Genomic DNA, 6,224 nt, shown 5'->3' with positions numbered 1-6,224 from the left:
TGCTTTAATGCCCCACTTTAGTTTGTCATCCATTGTTCCACTAATTCTCGTGTCAATGTCCCTTTGTCAAAAAGTACCTCTATCTCATATAATAGTGACCTACAATTTCCAGTAGAATTCCCAAGTATCTGTAGGTGGAAATCACAAACACTATCTTGATCATAGCTATGAGCAGAGGGTTGGTGGCACTTTCATTGGCCTTGATGTGATGTATTGACTCTTAATCAAATGAGGGTACAGATCTAAGATAGAAATTTGGAACACCTCCAAAGTATTTCTTGATCGTGGGATTTTCTTTTGTCGGTCTGAACCACTAATCGTTCCTTTTCTTTTATGGTTGTGGGCACTCTGGATATTCACATCATCATCTTTTGCCTTTTGATCAGGTGAGTTTTTGGATGTGAATTTTAAGTTTCCTTCTCTGATTTCATTTTCAATCAATTCTCCACTTGTAACAAGATACTTAAATCCATCCTTTGAACTTGTCAGCATTAACTCATAAAAATGAGCTGAAAGAGAATTATGAAACATATATGATATCTCTTCTTCTATCATGGGAGGTTGAACTTGTGCTGCCACTTCTCTCCATCTTAAGGCATGATCATTAAATCATTCATTGGCTTTCATCCTTATTTCTTGAAGGTCCTTATGTTTGGGAGCTAAGCCTTTAACATATCGATTGTCCCAAAAATGCATCAGCTAAATCAACCTATCTTTTGATCTGCTTTCGATCCAAATAATTGTACCATACTACTGATGGCCCAACAAGACTATCATGGAAGGAGTGAATTAACAAATCATCAAGATTTAGATACCATTCCATTTTTTATAAAACATTCTCAGGTGGATTAGGGGACAACTAGTGCCATCATATTTCTTAAAATCAGGCATCCTAAATTTATGGGGAATAACCAAATCTGGAACCAAACTGAGTTATCTTGCTTCTAATTCTTTGTAGAGGGTATTATCACCTTTCATAGCTCTGATTGCTTTCTCCATCTGCTTGAATTCATCCTCATATTGTGCATAGTTAATGAGGCTATTCCTTGGATTCGAGTGATTTGCCCCAGGGTATGTTATCATCCTCGATGCATTAACCTGATAGCATTATTGCTCTTTAACGATCATATCTTCTTCATTAACAGTCCTAGCTTCCATTACTTGGACCATATGATTCGATCCATCTTGTAAAGATCCCAATGTTTCATTACTCGTTTCTTGATGTAACCTGTCAAACTGTTCTTGCAGCTGATGTTGTAATCCCCTATAAGATTGCCCCATTGTTTCCATGATAATGACACAATAATATGAATGAATGATCTCAGTTTTACTGTTACAAAATCTTTCATGAATTATTTACATATATGTAGCAATACTTAAATAAATAAATGTGATGTAAATGCAAAAATAAAAAATGAGAATGCAAACTATGCAATGCAAATGTATGTAAAATGTATAATTCGAGAGTGATTATCTTAAACAATTTTATTGAACACAAAGTTTTGATACATCAAACTAACTTTACATATAAGGGATAGCTTTAACTCTCAATTTCTCTATTTCCTTAAAAAGCAAAGTTGATTTTCACTCGTGCTCAAGTGTAGAGTTGCCAATATGCTTTAACTCATACGTAAAACCAGCTAAATCAATCATTTTATGAGCCACATTGCTCGCTTGGGAAACAACTTCCTTTATGACATCATCTTTTCCCTTCAGCTTACATGTCAATTCCTAGATTTGTTAGGTTTATTTTTCCTTGTAAAGGAATCTTTGTGATCAATAAGATCTTGTACAGGATCCAAAAACGTCATCAATTTCTTATTTCTGGCTTTAGCGTCTTCTAGTTCAGCTTCAATTCCACATTGATGGATATGATATGAATCATCTATTTTGATTATGAACTTATTCAAAATTTGATTTTCGGCTTGACATCTTTCCAACTTGATGTCAGTTGTATCGCGCATATCTTCTGCAACCTGTAGATAATGAAAAAACTTCTTACCCTGATCTTTGTGTTTCTTGCAATTCTTTTTTAGTTTAGTGACCCCTGTTATCCACTCTTCCGGGGTATTTCCTAAACCAACCTTTTGAAAAGCTTGACTAATCCTTTGGAGATCCTTACGCATAGTCTCTATTTCTGCACTCAATTTATCATTTTCATTCTTCAAATATCGTATTTGAGCCTCGTTCTTCAGCATATCTTCTTTCTTCTAGATGCCCCCCTGATATTCTTATTTTTGAATGCCTTTGGTATCAACCTGCCAGGATAATCAGTGACCAAACTAGATTGATCCTGAGTTTTTGAAGTTGGGAAATGACTCTTAAACGATGATTAGTTTTGAGTACATGGTTTCTTTTCTTCTCTAGGAACTTTTACAATTATTTCCTTAGGGTCTCCTGACGAATTGCTGGTATGAATAGTGACTGTGAAAAATTTCTCACATTGGTTAGGATCAGAAGTCCCTTGTATATCTGAGATTGCATGATTAGGTTTATTGAGCTCTATCTCTCTTTTTGTGCAGAAGTCACTTTTTCATTGGTCAAAACAGATATTCTATCCATCATCTTGGACATTTGATCATTTATCTCTCGTATCTCCTTTTGCTCTTCAACGAACATACAATCTTTGGGCACATAGCTCTCTTCTATCCTCGGAGTTCCCTCATGATGACATTCATTGGCTGTGTTATAGTTTACTTGATCATAAAACCCTTTGTCCATAATGAGAATATTTTTGATGACCACTCTCGAATCAATACCTTCTGATTATGTCATGATTATGCAATACAAGCAAAAGAGATTATTATAAACAAGTTAGAGTAAATAAAATGTATATACATAAAAAATCCTATCCCCATTCTTTCTAGTTCCATGCTTTCTAGTTTCATGCTTTGTTTGAAAATAAACCTAACTGCATGATTTCTAGTTCGTATGCATTTATTCAGAAAATAAATAAAAAAATAAAAGACTCGACATACTTTTCCTTGTGTGATAACCTTTCAAGACTCATTTGGGTTGGATTCCACCTAGAATCCAGTTCTATGTTTTACTATATGTTGGGTTTTGGCTCTAAGGTAAAAGGGTCAATTCATTGTCCTTTGTTGGTGTCCCCTTGGACTACCAAGCCCTCAATCATGATCCATTACAGACTTTCAAATTAAGTTCAATTCGAATGAACACACTTCCTTATGTCCATACGAAGGTTAAAACCACACGAGGAACATAAGGTGTGAGCTCAAAGAATGGTCCCCAATCCCATACGGAGGTGAAAACCACACGTGGGAGTAGTTTTTCATTCACTTAAATAGGATAAGAGTGGGGTTTTAGCTCATTTCATGAATGCAATGCACAGTGGGTGAGATAAGCGTAAAATACAACATATTATTCTATTCTAAATACTTTAATAAATATGTACACATAAAAAACAAAAAGTTAGTAAAATAATAAAAATAATTATAACAAAATTAAAACAAATTTATTATTTACTGCAAAGATAAATAATTAATAAATTGGTGGTTGGACTCTCTTTTAAATCCCCCAGCGGAGTCGCCAAGCTGTTGAGATGTTTCTCTGCCCGGCGATGGAGAGTGCAAATAGTACACCCCAAACGGTGTAACTAGTCTCGAAAAAGTAAGTGTTTATCCTCCATGAATCAGATGAAACACCAAGTTGTAGAGTCGCCACCAATCTTTTTATTTGATGAGATTGGTCACCAAAATGTCATATTATTCTAATAAAATTCCTAAGAATAATATTAAAATAATACAACTCAGATCTGCTTACCAGAAAAATAAGTTCGAGAGTCGGCTACGTATGGGGAAGGGTTAGCACCCCCACAATGCACAAAAATTGGTACAGGTATTTATTAATTAGTATCTTTACAATAAATTATAAATATGTATTTAATTTTAATTACAAATAACTTAAAATAAATAATTACTAAATAATATAAATATTTTTAATTCTATTATAATATTATTAGAACTATATTGTAAAATTATCTTAATATATTAATATTATGATAATAAATAGTGACTAAAATATATAATAGTAAAATTAATTAATCCTAATTCAAAATAATATTAAAGTTGTGTACTAATTACATAATTTACCCTAAATTAATTCAGGACTAAGATATAAACTATTAATATTTAAGGGACTAAATATGCAATTTATACTAAACATATATATAAACATGAGCAAAGACTAAAATACAAATTAATAAAATATAATAACCAAATTAAAAAACGTAAGAACCTGATTTCGTGACCGAATTGTGAGATTACAAAGACAGAGTGCCACGAGTGTAATTTACTCGTTTCTTAATTACCCACAAACCCCTCCCCAAAACGACGTAGTTTTGGGGAGGGTATAAATGCACCCTAACCCGACCATTAAGGCCATTCTTCTCCCATTTCTCCATTTTATTTCTCTCTCTAAGAGAGAGTATAACATTTCTCTTATTCTTCTCTCTATAAACCCTCTATCGGACGAAGGTCAATCACCAACTGGTAGCCGAGAATCGCCATCGGCCGCCACCGCCGACCACCATTCACGGTGGCCAGAATTTACATCACCCCACCAAAATAAAGCCCTCAACCCTATAAATACAAATCCAAGCCCCTTTTATCCTAAAGACCTCTTAATCAGCCTGGATATGAGATTTTACCTTCGGTAAAATTTTGTTTCCGATGACTTTTGGGCTTCGACGAGGGCAAGTGCCCTTCGACTCTTATTTTTTTGTTTGTTGTGATGATTGGTTTCAAATAAATCTCTTCCCGTTGCTCTTGTTGCTTTTGTTTCGGCTTTTCATATATAGATACTTGTTGTCTCTTTTCCTCTTCTTTGCAGGTAATAGGGGTTTATATAGCCCTCGATGATGCTCTGTTTGGATCGGTTAAAGAGGAGAACCACAATGAGTCACCGACTTATGGTAGTGACCTTCTTAGGGTTGCAATGTGTACGGCTGGGGTGCATCTTCTGGAGCCTTCTGGAGTGCTCTGGTGAGATCTGATGGTGACAGTGACGGTGTTTGGAACTGGAAGCGGCGGTTGCTAGGGTGAAAACCCTAGCTGATGGAAGATCTGGGCCATCAGATCTTCTTCAATCAGACGGCTGAAGATGAGTTACGGCGCTGGAGTTGTGTGAGAAACCCTAGCAGCCGATTTGGGTTTCTCACGGGTCTACTGGATTTAGGCCTAGCTTGGGTTGTTGGGCCTGAATCAATCTAGGCTTGATTATGTTTGTAATTTGGGCCTTCGAGTCTTTATTTGTAATATTGGGCCCCAAATTAGGCTTTGTAATATTATTTAATAATAATAATAATAATATATAATAATATCATATATAATAATAGTAGTATAATATATATAATTATATATAATAATAATAATAATAATAATAATAATAATAATAATAATAATAAGATCAGACGAAAATGACTGTCGGCACCAGTAACGTATTCTGAAATATATGCCTCGCTGTTAAAAACATACATGGTACGCCCCTATAAGTTGACTCCACTCCATCCGCCTTACCCTCATTTGTATAATCCCAACGACCACTGTGAGTATCATTCAGGGATTATTGACTATGGCATCGAGAACTTCCTGTCATTCAAAAAGATTGTGCAAAATCTTATTAACACAGGAGATCAATAGTTCAAAGTCCCATCTGTAAACACTCATCCCCTTCCCAATCATGGGGGCAAGGAGTAAATATGATTTGCAAAGAGAAAAATAGGAGGTTGAAGAAGGATGTGTCAGAAATCAATTCTCGTTTCAGCTGGGTGTTTGAAAAATTATGTAAAGAAGGGATGATCAAGGGTAATACCGAGCTGAAATTTATTGGGCGACGAGCATATTGTGTTTATCACCGAGAAATGGTCATGACATTCAACTTTGCAATGAATTTCGAGAGTTGCTTAATGAGATGATGAACAAGGGTGAAATAGAATTCTTTAATCAAGAGGAGAGCAAAAGAAAGATGGATGTTTGCATGATGGATAGCTCTAACATGATGCAAGGAATAAGAAAACCTGTGGTCATTACAGTCAAGCCTAGGAATGAGAGCTCATCATCAATTATTCCTAAAGTCATGATTACAAATCCGTCTCTTTTCCTATTTAAAGACACACGATAGGTTCCTTGGAGTTATGTTGCAAGTGTCTCTATATCAGAAGGGTCGATATCCTCCGAGATAATGGAGGAGGAAAGGATATCAAT

The sequence above is a fragment of the Hibiscus syriacus genome, unplaced genomic scaffold (assembly GCF_006381635.1).
Source record: "Hibiscus syriacus cultivar Baekdansim isolate YM2019G1 unplaced genomic scaffold, ASM638163v2 tig00110384_pilon, whole genome shotgun sequence".
NCBI classification, from domain to species: Eukaryota; Viridiplantae; Streptophyta; class Magnoliopsida; order Malvales; family Malvaceae; genus Hibiscus; species Hibiscus syriacus.
This window is presented reverse-complemented; position numbering follows the sequence as displayed.